This window comes from Haemorhous mexicanus, chromosome 5 (assembly GCF_027477595.1).
Source record: "Haemorhous mexicanus isolate bHaeMex1 chromosome 5, bHaeMex1.pri, whole genome shotgun sequence".
Classification (NCBI taxonomy): Eukaryota; Metazoa; Chordata; class Aves; order Passeriformes; family Fringillidae; genus Haemorhous; species Haemorhous mexicanus.
In genome coordinates, this window is record NC_082345.1 from 47881228 (window position 1) to 47899916 (window position 18689).

Sequence of the window (18689 nt, forward strand, 5' to 3'; positions counted from 1 at the left end):
GAAGCAATTCCATGTAAGAAACACTTGGCATCACAAGTCATCAACAGTCCAGCCCCTCCTCCAGATGTAGTTGGTGTTTCTCTGGCAGCCTGCCCACCCACCCCATGGGGGCTCCTGGCCACCCTGCTTGGGTGCCTCTCCCTTGCAGTCCAGCCAGCCAGCCTGCATACAGAGGCAGCAGCTGGAAGGAGCCAAGGCAGAAAGTTTCCATACCACAACATAGGAATGAACCAAATAGCATGCTATGCTCACATAGGATATTATAAAAACACCAAAACACAACCATTTTTGTAAGGACATGCTTTATGGCACATTTGAAGGAGTTGAGACTTCCACAGACATTAAAGAACTCTACTTTGAAGATTAAAAACTTCCATTTCATGTTAGATTAAAGCAGCCTCCCAGGAATATGCCCTATGCTCCCCTATAGCAAAATGTAGATCCCACAGGCATCTTCCTTAAGAACAAAGCCCCTGGAGTGCCTTCTCCTGAAACATCTCCCAGATTTCATCTCATCTCTTGAAAGCTTTCTCATAGCCTCCCATAGCCTGAATTACCTATGGGGCAAGAGGTAGGCCCAAGCTATTTACTGGTGCCTTACAGCAGATCAAAAAAGACAGGCTGAATCTCAGGTTAAAAGCTTCCCGAAGGAAACGTGGAAAAAGTGATTCATCAAATACTCTAAAAGAAAGGCCAGAAAATAGGGCTACATTTTAAAGCCAATTGTGACAGTTGTCTGTGGCAGAACAGCATTTAACAAACCACTGCAGAGTCTGCACTCTTCCATTTTTTGAAGCAGATCAACAGCTTACATTATGAAAGAAAAATCATATAACTACAAATCATAAATACTCTTAAATTGAAGAGGAAATTAAAATGTCAGTAACATGAGATTTTACCCCTTAATCCAATTATTTTTTTTTTTAAAAGGAGATTATATAAAGGGATCATTTACCCCAACTATTCAAAACAGCAGGTCAGCTCAAAGCAAAGCATGCTATCATACTGACATGCTCAGGGTTTTATTAGGATGCACGTGTATTTTCAACTCTTGCCATTTATGTCTGATAAAAATACCAAATTTCTGTCCATTTGTCTGCTGCAACCAGTCCACTAATACTGCAATATGTGACTTCTAGTAACTGAAATAACTTCTAGCAAAAAGCATAAGAAAATAATACTTTCATAACAAGCACAAAGTGGTAACTAAGATACACATATCCAAAAAATGTAAACAAAGAAAACCAACTACAATAATAGAAACACACTGTCTCATGGTTCAGAACACAGGAGTTATTTGTGTTTGCTTGCTATCTCTGCTGGAATACAGGATAGTAAGCATGCAGAAGTCTTTTTAAAAATGAACAGACACCACAACAACAAAAAAATCACGATAAACCCCAATGAAACAAAAACAAACAGATCTCCAAAACACAACCAAAAAAATCTCCCACAAAAACCAAACAAAATTATTTTTTTTTCCAACTCAAACAAGCTTCTATTATTGTCTTTTAATTCTAAGATCACTTAGGATTCTTAGTCAGAAAATTAGCTGGTTGAAGTTAGTTTATGTGGTGGGTCGGTCCTGTCCCCTCCTCAGCTGGACAGAGGTAAGAGAATAGAATGCAAGGCTCATGGAAAAACGTCAGGGAGCAATCATCCACTAAATACTATCACAGGAAAAACAGGCTCAGCTTAGGGGAATCAGCTTAATTTATTACCAGTCATATCAGAGATGGGTAATGAAGAGTTGCTGATGGGATTGGTCATGGCCAGTGCCGGGTCTATCTTGGAGCCAGTTGGCACTGGCTCTGTTAGACACAGAGGAAGTTTCTGGTAGCTTCTCACAGGAACCACCCCTGTGGCCCCGCCACTGCTAAAACCTGGCCATCTAAACCCAGTACATATTAGTAAATTCTCTCATTGCTCAATGAAAATATAATCTGTTGAAAATACATCTGTTTATGTATGACTGCTACCTGCATTAGCAGGTGGAGAACACCAAATCAAAATACTTAAAAATTCTAAATTATAATACCTGGAATGAATTAATTTTTGGAATCATTAATAATTTATATTCACATTTATCTAAAATGAGAAAATGTACAAATGGATAAATGTATACAAAATGTATAATCTTTTGTATACCTAAAAATTTAGTATGTGAAAGCATATTTGTAAAATACTACTCTGATCATCTTTTCCTTACACTTTTGTCTTCCTCAATTAAATAGAAACATTAAACTATCAATGCGACAAAGATGGGAATAACTCGTAATTTTTTTGCAAACTAGTTTCTATTAATGTTTTTCTAGACAATTTTATAATACTTCTTACTAAAATCTACAGTAACTCACAAACACAGTCTGTAAACAGAATTTAGTTTCTCAGTAGGACAAAAAATATATTTCTTGGGAGCTGAAACAACAAACCTAATACCTTCCCAGGTATTAAAAAAAAAAAGGTTGAAAACATTTCCACATTTCCACACAAATGCTTAAAAGGAATGTAAAATTTAAGTAAAATATTTTAATAACTCTACAATGCATCTGTTTTTACTCATGTTTTGTGCCTTGGGACTTCTAGACTGCTGGTTGCTCAGATGACTCACTCACATTTATTTGTATCAACAAATAAACAAAAAATCTGTACCAAGGGATCATTTCAGCAGTCTGGGGGATGGGTTTTCTCTTCTGTAAGAGATCTCTAAATGAGGTCACTTAAGCTGTAATAAGTTGTAAAAAGTGAAAGCTTTCTTAAGTGATTTCTAATGTATTTTTCCTAGAATTTACCAAGTCATTAAAAAGGTGATCTCTAATAAAAAGCAAATTCTTCACAGACAAATAAACTGAAATCAATTTCACATCTGCATAGTGGGAGAAAAGTCAAAGGCAGCCTTCACTTCTATTTGACTAGAAATTCAAGTTGAAACATCATCATCATCTCTTTTCTCATTAAATCTAATCATGCAAATACTTAATCAGTGACCTGCCAAACTCCTCCTCATGACAGTATCAGTATCAAAAACTGATGCCCTGAGGTTTCAATATGCATTGACTTTTCTATGGCTCCACTTAAGAGATAAACCCAAAACCAGAAGATAAACCATGACCTACTTCTTCCATTTTAGAGATTTCATTTACTGCCTCTAGTGATAACTCTCCAGTGTGACTGCTCTCCAGGGACTACATGAGCATCTGAATTTGAGAGAGAAAATGAACATAATCCCAAACTCTTAACAGTGAAAGCTGAAGTTTAGTCCCTGAGAAAAGAACATCCTTGCACATACTGTATGGGACAACCATCTGTCTGAATATATCAACAGAGAATATTTTTGTCTGAACAGCTATCAAAATCCCCCAAAGGATTTTGCTCAAAATTAAACATGATAAACATTCTAAAATTACCACTATGCAAAAAACCCCACCCCAAAACAAAAACAAAAATCCCCTGCAGCATTGCCTATTAATTTAAACTGAAATAGATCTTCCTGTCATCAGGCAACGAAATTCAGTATATTTCCTCCTCCTCTGCATCTATGATAATTATTCAAACGTTGTTCTACTTTTTGCTGTGCTTACACCTTTTGATAGCTTTAAGTACTGGGGAAAAAAGGGAAAAAAAATTGGTCTAAAATACAGGACATCAACAAAAACAGCATGCTCACAATTCTCCATGCAAACATCTACAAGGGCATTACTTGGTATATCACTCCTACAAGGACCAGAAACCCGTATCAAATGGGTTCACAGGAGATGAAACACTGTGCCTAGAAAGATAACAAATACAAGCACTGTCTTTAGGGGATTATGTGCTGAGACTCTGCATGTCTGTGAGCTAAACTAAGCTACAGAGGCAGCTGAAAGGAGATAAATGACACTGGCATATAGTTTAAGGGAACTTGCTATAAGGGACCATTGAGATTTGCACTGCTCAGACAGTGGTTGTGGGATCAGTGTGTTCTTCCCAAAGTATTCAAATACGTATTCATAACATGCCCATATTAAGAGTGATGACAAATTCAAATTGTTTAGTTACATTAACATAATCACTCAGAGTAAAATAAAAAAAAAAAAAAAAAAAAACACAAAATAAGACACAAATCTTATGTCCCCGAGAGAATACAGATTTTATTTATTTTCATTAAATCTAGTTGTCTAATTTACTTGCAAGTTCTTAAAAAATTAATGCTAGATTCAGAGATATTAATATGCCATTTAAAAATCCATTATAGTGATTTCAAAAGAACCTGAACTAGATTTTTTAATGAATTAATGGGATTCCCACTTCACTGTAAAGTTACAAAGTATGGAATGACTCCAGAATGACTGAGATATTCATCACATTAAACTGACAACCCCATATAGTGAAACCATCAAGTGAACACTCTGCAGCCAATATGCTCAAAGGGGCATACCAGATCCAAATGAAATATTCAGGTAATTAAAAATCTAGAAATTACATTAAAACCTCACACTATGTTTCAGTCTATATCTAAGGATATATTAAATACTAAGTATCCAGGAACACCAAAAAGCAGAGACATAACATACTTCTCTTATATAATGAAAAATCCAACTAGCTTGATATCTCCTCCCAACACTCACAAGAAATTCAATTTGAAATTCGAGCTGGAGAATGTTAAGGATGCTTGATGCAGTCTCTCAGACTGTGCTGAAAATAGAGATGTGGTCCATGCAGATCAGAAGGGGGCCATTCCTTTTTCCTTATGGCTGGGGATGTGCCATTTTGCCCTCATGACAAATGCAGAGTGCTTGCTTGGCCAACAAACACACTGAATCTAAATACTGAAAGGGACATGATCAGTATAGTTAGATAAAACAATCTTAAAATAAAGATGCCTGCTTCTACAGAAATAGTTCACTCACTTATAATAAATATATTTGTGTTGGAATTGAATTAAAAGGTTAGATAAAATCATCATGAAGTGTATTTGACGCGACATGTTTTTTGTTAGTATTTTTAAAACAATTGGAAAATGGAATTGAACTTGGTCACAGTGAAACAAATAACAAAATCTCCAAAAAAGTAAATTAGAATACAGAATGGAAATTCAAAATTCAAACTGATTACCATTCAATTCCAAATATAACAAGAAGATTGAAAGAAAATTGAGAAAAGTGTTTCACAGGTCACTGACATCCCATTGCAGTTTTTCAATTCGGTAGCAGCTGTACAAGGGTTGTGCTGTCATGAAAATCCCATTGCTGGGAAGTTCTCTAAATGGACTCAGTAGAAAAGAGCAAACTAGAAAGAGAACCATGTGTGCTGAGAAGGTGTCTAGCAAACACTAACAGGCTATGGAGATTTGTTGTCCCGTTGCCTTCTCAAGAGATGAAATGAGACCCAGAGCCTGTGGCAGGTGTGTGAGGCCATGTCAGTGCCAGCAGGGGCTGTGCAGCTCCGTTCCCATCCCAGGTGCCCACAGAGACCCCGGGTCTGCACGTGCTGCTGGGGACCTGCCAGGGACTCTGTGACACCTGCCCAGGGCCACTGTCACACCAGAGCGGCTCCCTGGGAGCCAACAGCCGGGCTGGGCTGCACACGGGTCACTGGGAGTGACAGCGTGTGTGACAGTGTGTGTGGGACAGGGTGTGTGGGTGACAGGGTATGTGTGACAGTGTGTGTGGGACAGGGTGTGTGGGACAGGGTGTGGGTGACAGTGTGTGTGTGACAGTGTGTGTGGGACAGGGTGTGTGTGTAACAGTGTGTGTGTGACAGCGTGTGTGACAGCATGTGTGACGGCGTGTGAGTGTGATAGTGTGTGTGTATGACATGATGTGTGTGACAGTGTGTGTGACAGCATGTGTGAGAGCATGTGTGATGGCGTGTGTGTGTGTGACAGTGTGTGTGTATGACATGATGTGTGTGACAGCGTGTGTGTGTGGCTGTGACAGGATGTGTGTGACAGCGTGTGTGTGTGACAGTGTCTGTGTGGGATAGGGTGTGTGTGACAGGATGTGTGTGACAGCGTGTGTGTGTGACAGTGTCTGTGTGTGACAGGGTGTGTGTGACAGGGTGTGTGTGACAGCGTGTGTGTGGGATAGGGTGTGTGTGACAGGGTGTGTGTGGCAGGGTCTGTGTGACAGGGTCTGTGTGACAGTGTGCACCTGCAGGGATGGGAACAGCGGCACGAGACAAGCAAATGTACCTTGCAAGTGTCTCCTTTTAATAATAGCCTTACTCTAGTCACAGTAAAAGCTTAATTGATAAAAGTTGTTCTAATACATTTTCACTGGAATCTGTCTCTCTCTGACTCACTCCCTTATGGAAAAGAGAATTTACAAGCATGTTTGGATGCTCTAAATGAGATCAGGACTTAATCTCCTGCATACCCTGATAGGCATTACAACACCTGCAGAACAAAGTATTTTGTCAACATGTAATTCTGTTCTTTACACAACATGCCTCTGAAAATATACTCAAATAAATGGGGTTTTCACACTTTCATTACAAAGAAAAGGTACTACAAACTCCAAGACATGATCAGCTCAGATGTCCTATTCATGAAGAGACTCCACTAGCCCCACAGAAGAACAGATTTCTCTGAATTCTGTAATTCTGGCTTTAAGTACATTGCAATTTGTACCCATACACACTGCCACAATCTCCAATAACTGTTCAAAGCAAAATACACTTTTAAATATCTCTTAACAGTAATATACCACAAAACAACTCACTGTTGCTCCATTAAAAAATAAAAAACACAAAAAGAAAAAAATCCAAACTAACAAAAAAATTAACGAAAAGAAAAATGAAGCAGTAAAGAATCATATTCTCAGATGCACAGTATAAAAATCTGATTTTTAATGAAAAGGAAAGGAGACTTTTTTTTGTATAACTGCAAACTGACAACATTTTTCTTACTTGTACAGCAATATCTTTTGCCACTAATTTCACACAAGTACCCCTGAAGTTTTTCCCAATCAGCACCCTTTTCAATTTCCAAATATACTTAGACTGGTTTTCAGAGATCTAGGTGAGACTGAGCTGCTGGCTCTTAGCGACACAAGTCATTCAGAGAGCAAGTACTTCTTCCTCATGCTGCCCACATATAAACCCTTTTTCTTTGAGAAAATTTAATAGTGGCTGATTTTCTCAAGAAAAGGAAAAGAGAAAGAACTCGTCTTAGAAAGCCTGTATTGTAGCATAAGAGAAGGAGGCAATTTCCTTGCTCAAATTCAATGCCAATTACCAAGCTGTGCAACTTACAGCTCTCACTGGGAGCCAGCACCTGCCAACTGTCACTAGACCAACAGAGAGAAAAGAGACAGTAATGTTTTCATACACTTCTGCAGTCAGAAGTAACAAAATAAAATTAAATAATTTTAAAAAAATCTAACCAAAACACTACTTGCAAATGTCTGTAAAAGGTAAGAGAGTATTTCTAAAAGTCTGTAACAAATATTTCTGCTTTTCTATCTGACTGCACTGAGAAAACAGGGTCAGCAAATTTATGAGCAGTCCTAATCTAGAGTGGGGCAAAATCAGACTATTTGTTTTAAACTGTTGATGTGAATTTAAACTCATGCAAACAACTTCAGACTGAAGAACAGAACAAGCTAGGCAAATTAAGAAATGTGTGTTTGCCCTTGTTAGCTACTGCCTCCTCTGACCCAGCTTCTCATCACTCCCTATCCTGAGATGTGAATTACGTCCACTGAAGTTCTCAGGCCATCAAGAGAACTTCCAGGGAAGATGAAAGAACAGTCCAGGATGAAAGCCTGGTTTTCAAGTTTTAATGAGCTTCAAACTTGGAGACAAGCATGGGTACAAACAATGTATCAAACTGACATATCCAGCAACAGAAAATTTTGCTATTTTTCAGGAAGAGTAAGTTTTAAAATGTCACCCAAATGCACACACTGCCATTTTTTCATATGTACTAAACAAACTCCCAGGTAAAGACCCCACAGAACAGGAATAATGAAGTCAGAATCAATAAAATTACCCTGAAAATTAAAAAATGAAACTAAATACACTTTTTATATAAGTTCTTAGCAACATCCTGAAGGATTGTTTAGAAGCAGCACAAGTGTCTGTATTCTGTGAAGTTCCTCCCAACACCTAAATACTGATATTCTATGGTTAACATCTTCAACAGAGAGCTCAGTCCAATCCCAAACTTGCATCTAGATTATAAAGGTTAACAGACTAATGTTAACAGCTAACTAAAAGTCCTCTCACTTAAATTCACCTATTTTAACTCTGAATTTTGTGTTCTGACAAAGCTTTCTCATGAGGAAGATCAACTGACAAGCAAAAAAATACTGAAAATGTGTATTTAACAACTGATTCTTCCAGCACAGGCAAGAATTAGCTCCTGGACTCTTTGGAATGACTGCCTATGTTTTATGAAGCTGAACTGAAATTTCGTGCTGGTACACCAAAATTTCGAAAGTTTAATTTAGTAGCTACACATATAACTCTATTTCCTTTTTAATTACTTTATTATCTTAGATTACAATGGATTCAAGACAAATGTCAAATAACTGCCCTTTGGCTGCTTGCACATCCCATTAAATAGCACAGTATCTAGCCAGTACCCACACAATAAATGTCTGACCCTCTTAGAAAGGCATTGAGTAGTTATAAAAAAAAAGTTTAATACTCATTAAACATGACAGTCCTTGAAAAATAGGTCAAGAATATCCTAAATATTTAGAGTGCTTTAGTTTAGACAGTCACAAACAAGTATGAAAACTGTTCTACCTAGAAGCCTCCTAACCTTAACAATGGCTGTCCAGAGACAGGTACTAAACTGCTGGAATAGAAATTGCATTGCAAGGTGCTCTATATGTTTCACTGTCCTTATATTAACACAGTTTTCCTTCAAGCTGGTCTGGAAAGAATATCTGAAAGCTGATTGATTCTGTTACATAAAATATGCAGGTGCTTTGGTAGTATTAAATAATCACAGAACAGTAAATTCTGACCTGTTTTCACTGGTTTATGTGATATACTAGAAATTTTTTGACAGTGGCCAAAAAACCACATCCCTCCCACACTCTCCTTTCTTCTCTTGGCACTTGTACCATACCAGAGTGCTTGATATTTGTTGAGTTGGGGGGCTGGTTTGTTGATGCTTTTTAAAAACAAAAGAACACACAACACACACATGGAAAACCTTAGTAAGTATTTGCAGGCTTTATCTAATCACTGTCAGTTTAAATACTATGTTAGCAACACTGCCAAGGATAGGATCAGCTAAAAATATTTAGTAGGTCACAGAAGCATGCTACATGAATGTAAATAAAACTGAGGTAATATGTAAGTATATGGTAATGCACTGAAGTATATTTCTTTCAGAGTTGTCCTAGTTTAAAAAAAAAAAAATTAAATCCTATGCAGCTACTCTGTGCTTCCTTCCAGTATATGCATGGGCAAAGTCTGGATTATATGAAGATCCTGTAACTTCAGATACAAACATCACATTTGACTGGAGTTAAACCTTCTGGGGGAAAAAAAAAAAAGCCTATTTATCTTTTGAATGCTTCAAATAAGATCTCACAGAAATGAGACAAAACAGGTTTTATGGTTCAGCCACATTTAAGACTGGGTCAGCTGGTGTGTAGAGAACCCACAGAATGTATTTCTAAAAAAGAATGTGAGCGGAAGTGGCAACAGCTGTGCTTTATTACAAACCTAAGGCTGTTTAAATACAAAACTTTCTTTATGCCTTTAGGTTTCTGTAGCAATCTCTGCCATTCTGAGAAGCAGATAATTAAACTCCCATTTCACAACAACAAAATACTTGGTTTAATCAAATTTGTCTTTTTCTGTGTTTCACCTATGCTGTTAAGTGCAAATTAACCCCATTTCTCACATATACCACTTTCCTTTATGCCCCTAAATCATATTTTATGAAAAATACCTAGCCTAATAATAAATGAACCAAAAAATTGCTGGCAATAAAAATGCAATCGTGTCTTTTTCACTCAAACGCCTTTAGTTAGCTCAAGTATTCTTAGCTAATAAACCACAGATCACCATGACTTTAAAAACAAAAAGCTATTTAATATTTTAAAACAATTATCCAGTCTACTATCCCAGAGGGAGAATTTATCTAGTTCTTGGTCCTGTTTCATAGTCAACATGAAATTTCCGAGAAGAAACAGCGAGAAATACTTCAGTCCAAGAAATTCATTAAGTAATGACTCGTTTTTTGTACATATTGACAGAAGATCCCCAGAAGAATAAAAAGCATCCTCCACCAAGTAAATGTACTTATTCATTTCAATAGTACAAAGAAAATAAGTCAAAGTAGTTTTTACACTGACATTTTAATAATGAAATTAGTAGCTTCTAAACTCAGTTCTTCAAAATCATGCTACCTGAGATTATCTACTTCTCTTCCCTTTTGTTTTTGGGAGTATTTAAAAAAATATTAATATAAAGTATTTCTTCTTCTGTTCCCTATCTTTAAACAAATAGGAGTGCATGAGGGCAAAGACCTTGTATACAGATATATTTGAGTATATGAATATAAGTTAATGTAATAGTGACTGGATGAGATCAGTGTGTCAAAATAACGCAGTCAAGTATTTTTTCCATTAAGAATTTTTTTAAAAATAATTTTAATTAGGTTTTGCCAGTGCTTTCCAGACTCTTATTTTATAAATACCAGCTACTTAAAAGGAAATTAATTCTTCATCTAAATGCCTATATGCTCGCACATATAATCTTTTTATAAAAAGACAAGAATTATCAGGTAAATTGATTGTTAAAAGAATTACCCCATACATGCATTTTTCAGTTAATGCATTAATAAAGTTTGCAAAACTCTACTTTTGAATGGGGCAGATCAACACCAAGAAATGAAATAGGCAATGAACTATTATGATGAGGCAAAGGAATTAAGATCTTATTGAGCATTCCCTTGAATCTCAAACAATAAACCTTCATTCCTACGCTGACTAAAAAGAAACCCTAACGAAATAAAGAGCCCACAACCAAGGGAGCCAAAGAATCCATCTAACAAGGCCTAATGCAAAACTGAAACAGAAAATGTTTAAACAACAAAGTGAAAATATCACCCCAGATGTTTAGAATGGAAGTCAGCGTTGGCACCATTCCAATAATTATCCTTCAGTAGTTTTGTTTGGATTTTGTTTGGATTTTATTTCCTTGTTTTACAATATTTGCAGAGTACTTATGTCAAGAAAGAAATTAAAGCAATCAAACCAAAAATCATACATAATTTTTAAGCGCAGTAAGTGCTGAACTTTGACCTTTATTTCAAAAACAACCTATTACAGTCAAGTTGTAGACTAATTCTGCCATTGGGATGGCCTGTTTATGCATTTTTCAGGGATATCGTGGCTACACCCTGTCTAAGTGGCAGAACTGGATACTTCTTCAAAACATGTTAAAAATTTTTGAAAAATTTCAGGGTCAGGAAAAGTCAGAAGGACAAGATACAATAAAAGTATAGAGAAAAGAGAGTTCAGGAAGTGACAACAAGAAGGCAAAAAAGGGAGCGTTTCAGAATGCCTGGCTTCCCAAGATCTATTTCAACAGCAGCTGCTCTCCCTGGGAGCTCCTTTATAATGAAAATCTGAAGTGGAAACTGTTCAATATTTCAAAGTTCATTTTTGTAAAAGAAGTAAACTGTAGACGGCTGATGAAATGGGAGCTGGGCTTCAGGCAATATACAAAAGAGAGATGACCTTAATCTTCAAAATAAGACATTTAGAAAACAAAAAAAGTGTTATTTCTAGGGGCTCCTTCTCATTCATCGTAATTATTTTCTTTTTGCTTTGCTCAAAAATGATCATAGTGAAAAATGCAATGCTTTCTCTAAAGTACTACTAGTAACAGCAGAGAGTTCACACTTCTAGAAAAAGCAAGCCTTATCAACAGGTATGTTATCCTTCTAGGCACTTTTACATGTTTGCTAATAATACTTGATAAAGGAAAATACAGTCTTGCTCTACAACACAGACACATTTAATGTATTTTTAACTTTATTTAAGATTTTGTCAGTGAGCAGTTGGCAGGACAACTGATTGACTTTATCAAAACAAAGTCAGCTTTATTCCAAGTTTCAAAGAAAGCATTCTAATTGGAAATACAGATATCTAGAAGGAAATCTTCATCACGAAATATCTGAGGTATATGACTGCTTCTCTTTTCTCACAGAATAAAACAGAACTGGCTTATTTCTCCTAAGCTCTGATGAATCTTAAACATGAAAACCTCAAGAAAAGAAAAACAAAACTATATGTGAAAGGTTAATATATGGTCTTCATAAAATCAAGACAGTTCTCAAAAGTTACATATTCATCACTAGACCGCATATAAACCGAATTATAAGTAGGCCCTAAAAAAAAAGTCAGTGTTTTTACAGTACACAAAAAATTAAAAATTACATGGATTTCTGTCCTGATGGTGGAAACCATAAAATTTCCTATCCCACTGAAGCTGATAGGTGTTAGAACCAGTCACTGTTCTGTTGTCCCATCTCTCTGGTTAATACAAGGCACCTAGTTATCTCCCCATTCGGTAAGCGCCGATCCTTCCCAGAACAATTAAACTATTAACACTGTAACTAGGAACAACACTGAGACAACATGAACAGCCTGTTCCACTTCGCAGCATCAGTGTTTGTTTTAAATATTTACATTCAAATTTTGAGTATGAAATTTTGTATGAAAAACATAAATTTATAAAGAACAGTTGTATTAATAGACCCAATTCTTTTTTCCTATGAACTTAAAGATGAAGAACTACAACTTGTTACAACGTGTTAACTGACAAAGCTACTGAATCCTGCTATCATCTCCCTGAAAACAGACCTATAATAAAACATCTAGCCTAACTAATCCACAGCAAATCTAGTAGTGCATTTAAACACAATAACCAAATAAAAACTATACAGGGAATTCAGTCTGTAACATTATTTCATTCACACATTGAGTATTTTGTCTGTTGGCACAGCTATCCTTTCCCTTTCAGAAAGTACTGTTCAGACTGTATCTTGACTTTCTCCCCCACTCCTCAAGAATTACAGAATCACCTCATAGGGTATTTCATGCTATAAGACAAGTCAGAAAAAGGGATGTCATAGGAGAATTCATATTGTTAGGGATGTCAGGATGTTTGCAGCCCAAACTCCTGCTGAAAGCTAAGACATTTGGTCAGGTTATTGGGCGCTTTATGTTTTAGTCTTGAAAGCTTTCAAGAAGAGAAAGTGCACAACTTCTCTGAGTAACCTGTTCCGATGCTTGACTGAACATATAAACATCTCTCTTTGATTTTTACAAACAAATTAAATTTAGCAGCTAGTAAGCTGAAGTTCATTACTCGTATTTTATGGAAAAGAGAACCAATTTCATGAGAATCTAATGCAGCAGTAAATTCAAGTCCATGTCAAACAACTCTGAGTACTGGCTTGACTAGGAATAACTAATAGTAACGCTTCTGTTCAACTCTTGCTGAACTGGAAAAAATTGAATTGTCTATAGTAAAATAGGATGTTTCCAATAAAGTTATAAAAAAAGATCACTTATGTCATGACTAAATTCTGATCTCTGCGCTCCAAGGCAATTCATTTGCATGGGACCAACATATCATCTGTCCAGTATGTGTCAATTACAAAAACATTATGTAAATAAAGGCAAAGAACTCATCAAATACATATATTTATATTTCTTCATTTTAAAACACTCTATCACATTAATTATTCTGTCTGTAGTGCTGACCATAGTTCAACCATGTCCCTTATTTCAGACACAAGAGCTACTAAGTTATTGAAAATACTATTTTACTACATCCAAAAGGCTACCTTATGTAAACAAAACTACTGTGGTGCAGTGGTAAGTCCACCAGTTTTATCCAGATCTCAATTCAGTGAGATGCTCACATAATCTTTCTGTAAGTATTTGTCTCAAGAGGTTATAGCAAATCCTTGAGATAGAATGAAAGAAATTAGTATAAATACAAACAAAACCCAAATCATCATTATTTTATTTGCCAGCACAGAACCCTGCAAAACTTAGCTGAGTTAAGCAAAAATACAGGATATGCTACAGTCAGAATTGCTGATTTCTCTGCATAAATAGGACTATTGAAGTTGCTTGGCATTTCTATAGTTTACTACTACATACAACTTTGTCCAAGTGTCCTGTGTGTCCTTGCTTTCTGCCAATGCATATAAAACATATACTTACACATCACATTGAAAAATTTAAGATTTCAATTTTTAAAAAGGAAAACCACAATAATTTTTCTTCAAAAAATGTTTGTGACTATGGCTTGAAGCCATCATCATAGACAGGCTCTGAGTTAATGCTATGCTCTTTCATTTATCTCTGAAAATGTAACAAAGACCAATCAACTTCTAAGAAGAAAGTACTGTGTTGTTTCAGTGGAGAAGAACAAAAGCCACCTTGCAGTCTCTGAAGAATAAAAATTGAGACCAATGTCTGCTAAAAGCACAGAAAAAGTGACTGGAGACAGCAGAAAGGAGACTGGGCTGACATAGCAAATCAGGATGAGGAGGCTCCAAGGAATAAAGGAAAGTAAATGGAAGAAAAGCTGACAGGAAAAAAGCAAGGAGACAGGACTGGGTGAGATACAAAAGCAAAATTTGGAATGGTCAAGACCAGGAATACCTAAAACACTGAGACCAGCTACAGGATGATAAAGGTGCTGTCGTTAGGATACATATAAATGATGAAGTGAAAAGGACCATGCTTACAGAAGTCTTGCAAAAGAGCCCTCACACACCACAACACATTCTAAAGCCTACAGTACAAAGGACTTCAGTCTTACACCACTTTTCCACTACCGAAGCAAATGCACTACAAGTGACACCATTCTGCTTTACCACTGCTGTACATGAAAGGGACCACACTCCCATAATATCACTCATGATGGTAAAAGTTCAGGAGCTTTTTGCAAAGGATTAAACATTTCCCATTCTGTTTGTAACCACTGTAGGTCCAATACAGTAAAACAATAAGAAATTTACTTGGAGAATTGATTTTTTTCTGCATTTTCTTGGTTTGTTGTTTGTTGCCTTGTTTGTTTGGTTTTTAATTCCCTAAAATTTAATTTTCTGGATTTTAAGGATATTTATGGGACATGTATGCATATTTTACTTCACAAACAACACAGAAAAACATTATTAAGGTTACTAAATCAAGCACTCAGAAAGTGAAAAATGACAAACTGTTGTCTGTGCAACCATAATTAACTTCCCTTGAGTGTTTTTGGTTTTTACAATACACTTAAATAGACATGTGCTTCTTATTCAAAGTTACCTTGCCACTGAAGATGATACAGAACTTAAGGCAAGTAGGACTTGTTTTATCTACTGAAGAACTGAACTTGCAGAAAAAAAAAGGGACAGGGGCTCTGTAATATGCCACAAAGACTTTAATGCCTAACATTCTCTCTAGTGTAGTTTCCTCCATTCCCCTGACTGTCATGCAGCAAACCATTTAACCTAAAACTTCTGTTGTTTGTTATTAACAATAATTCCTCTTTTTTCTCCATTCACTCTGCAGATACACTCACAGATGTGGAGCAGCCAGGACTGTTACAAAAAGCAGTAGCAGGTATAACTTGAGCAAACATATTTACAAGAATTGTAGAAATTTCAAACTGGACACCAAAAATTAGTGAATACTTTTCACCTGACCTTTTTTGCGCCTTTCTTCACCATCTGTAGAAGTGTTGTCTCACCTTAGGTAGTGTTTGATAAACTACTAGTACATTGTGGGGCATTCTGATCACATACTGATAAGCCCTTTAGCAAAGCTCACACAGACGTTATCAGTTCTGTCTTCAAAGCAGAGCTGAGTAACACTGAATAAATAAATCATGGGCTCACACAATGATCAATGAAAAATACTGAATTCTCTTAAGTGAGCTCAATCTATCCCATGCAGTGAAAGACAGGATTCCTGTGGGAAAAAAAATTAGTATGTGATCATGTAATTAAGACTGTATCAGAAGTACATGCTAAAAAAGGCACTTAAAAGCTCTTTATTCCATAACCTTAATAATGTGGGATTTCTCTACAAAAGGTGTTTAAGACAGACATTCAATTTAAAATCCTATAAAATCAAGTAGGTTTTTGCATTACCATGAAGTTGTGTTGAGGTTGCATTACTTTTTAACACTACTTAAAAGTGAAAATGGAAATCTCTTGCTAGTTTAGAACAGCATTGTGGACAATACAAATATGGACCAGGACAGAAGTGTTTTGCTTAGGTTATTTTAATTTTTGCAGAATTTAGGGATAGGAAAGATCTGGTTTTTTTATAATGTCAACTATTGCTAAAGACAAAACCTAAGCAACTGGTAACATATATCTTTGAATTCAAACGACCAAACAAAATATTCATATTACCAATAGTTTTCAGAAACGTTAAGGTGAGTTCTTAATAAAGAAATTTTAGTGCATTATCATTTTTAGAAGAACATGGAACCAAAGATCATATTTTCACAGAGATCTGTACAGTATTTGCACTACAAGGACATTTAGAAGTTACTAATGGTAGATGAAAAAAATCTGAGAATTTTTATAACTTCAAGTTATTTCAGAAAGCTTTCCCCTGTCTTATGTAATTTCACGGCCTATGCTGATGATTTTTAGTGGTTTACAAGTAATTCTATACAAAAGAGTGAAACTAAGAAACATATTTGTTAATACCTTCTTTGATACAGCCACCTCTGCACAGGTGGCTGCATTTTAAAGGTGTATTTTCCCCTAAACTGTACAGCCTAGTAATTATGTAATGGCTTATTTTTAAAACGTCAACAAAGCCTTTTTAATGTACTTTAATATAACTGTATTATAATATTGTTACATAACTATGACTATGCTAGAATATAACACTCGAAAACATTCGCAGCTCAGAGGTCACACTTTACTTTCATTACTAAATGGAGCATAGTTGATTAACTGCATAGATAATCTCCCGTAGATTTCATAAGCAGAATTAAACAGCGCTTCATAGAGCCACTGCAATTCCTAAAGAGCCGCTCAACGAGGCGCAGCTCGGGCGCGGCACCCCGGGGCAGGCTCAGCCCTTCCAGGTGCCTTTAGCGGAGCTCAGCAATGGCATTTCTGCCCCCACCGGCAGGTTACTACAGCCGCCCCGAATTACTGACATTTACGGAAAGGCGGCACTGAAAAAAGGCATTATTAGCACTTTACAAGGAGAAAACAGAGTGAAACCCTATCATTTTTATTGCAAGAAGGTGCACTGAAAAAAAAAAAAAAAAAAAAAAAAGACAAACCAAAACCCAACACGCTTTTTTTAAGCCCGTCACCACTAAACACACCCAAAACGCAGATAAATCAGCGTACAGCGCAAGTCTGCAGTCCGGCACACAGACCGTGGTGCTGAAATGATGCGCTGGAAAACCGCGGTACGGACGCGTTTTTACACAAGCTGCCAAAATCCATCCGTGCGCCGTAGGAAACGGAGAGGAAACCGCGCACGAGGCTTCCCCTGCGGCAGCATCCCGGTCCCTGGGCAGCCGGCATGCCCCCCCCGAGCCCACGATCGGCGGGGACAGCACTCGCCGGCGGATTACCCGGGGCAGGCGGCCCACTTTCGGCAGCCCGGGGTGCCGAGTAATCCCGTGCCCAGCGGGCAGGCGCCCTTGGAGGGGGCGGCTTGCCCCTGCCCGCCCCGCTCCCCGCGCCGGGAAAGGGCCGCCGCCCCCGGCCGTCGCAAAGGAGGGGTTCCACCCCGGTCCGTGGCGGGGCTCTGGGCTGCCCCGCCGCCCCGCACCTGCCCCAGCTCCCCGCGTTCCCCCGGCCGCACTGGCAAAGTTGTGACTCCCCGCCGCTGAGGGAACCCACCCGGGGCGGTGCCCCCTCCCCAGGAGCCCGGTGCCGGTGGCCGCGCGCCGCTCTGCCGGTGCCGCTCGAACCGGGATCCCGCTGCGCTGCGCGGGCGTGGGGCGCCCGCCGCCGAGCGCGCCCTGCCCTACCTGCGCAGTGCCGCCGCACGGCCGGGCTGTCACGCCGCGCCGCCCGCACCTCCGCTGCGCACCGGGCACGTCTCGGACGGCCCTGCCCGGCCGGCACGGCGGGCTCGGCTCGGCGCGTCCCTGCCCGCTCGGCAGGGCTGACAGCCGCCCGCGCGCCCCCGCCCTGGCCGCGCGCGGGGCCGCCGGGGCCGAGCGGGGCCGAGCGGGGCGCGGGGAGCGGCGGCGGCTGATTGGACGGGGGTGATGTCACTCGTGCGCGCGCGAGCGAGCGGGAGCGCGCGCGAGCGGGGCCGTGAGGCGGAGCGGGGAGCGAGCGGGAGCGGGGACTCCGCTGCCCGGTGCCCGAGGCGCGGGAGGAGAGCCGCGGTGGGAGCAGTGTGCTGAGAGCGGGGTGAGGAGTGCCGTGGGGCGGAGGCGCGCACCGGCAGGCAGCCCTGGCTGGGGGAGCGGGAGGAAAGGGGCCTCTACAGAGCGGGAGGGGCTGGGGTGAAGGGGGCTCGGTATCCCTCCGTCCGCGCCCGTCCCGCTCGCCCTGGCGCTGCCTGCAGGTGGAACAGCACCCCGCGCTCTGCAGGGAGCGTGTGCGGCACCGGCTGCTGCTCTCACAGAGGCACACTCACACGTAGTCACAGACACACAGACACAGGCACAGATTGATACAGGCATGGGCACACGGGCACAGGCGTGCGCGCTGCACATGCCCAAAGGGCCGG

General features: G+C 39.1%; 1 protein-coding gene across 1 annotated transcript in view; it reads right to left on the minus strand.

The window, feature by feature from the left end:
• Positions 1-18116, minus strand: part of CNTN1 (contactin 1) — a 208175-nt gene extending 190059 nt beyond the window's left edge. Inside the window, exon 1 of the mRNA XM_059847082.1 lies at positions 17977-18116. The gene's annotated coding sequence lies outside the window, so the exon portion shown is untranslated. The remainder of the gene's footprint in view (positions 1-17976) is intronic.
• Between the last annotated feature and the right edge of the window lie 573 nt (positions 18117-18689).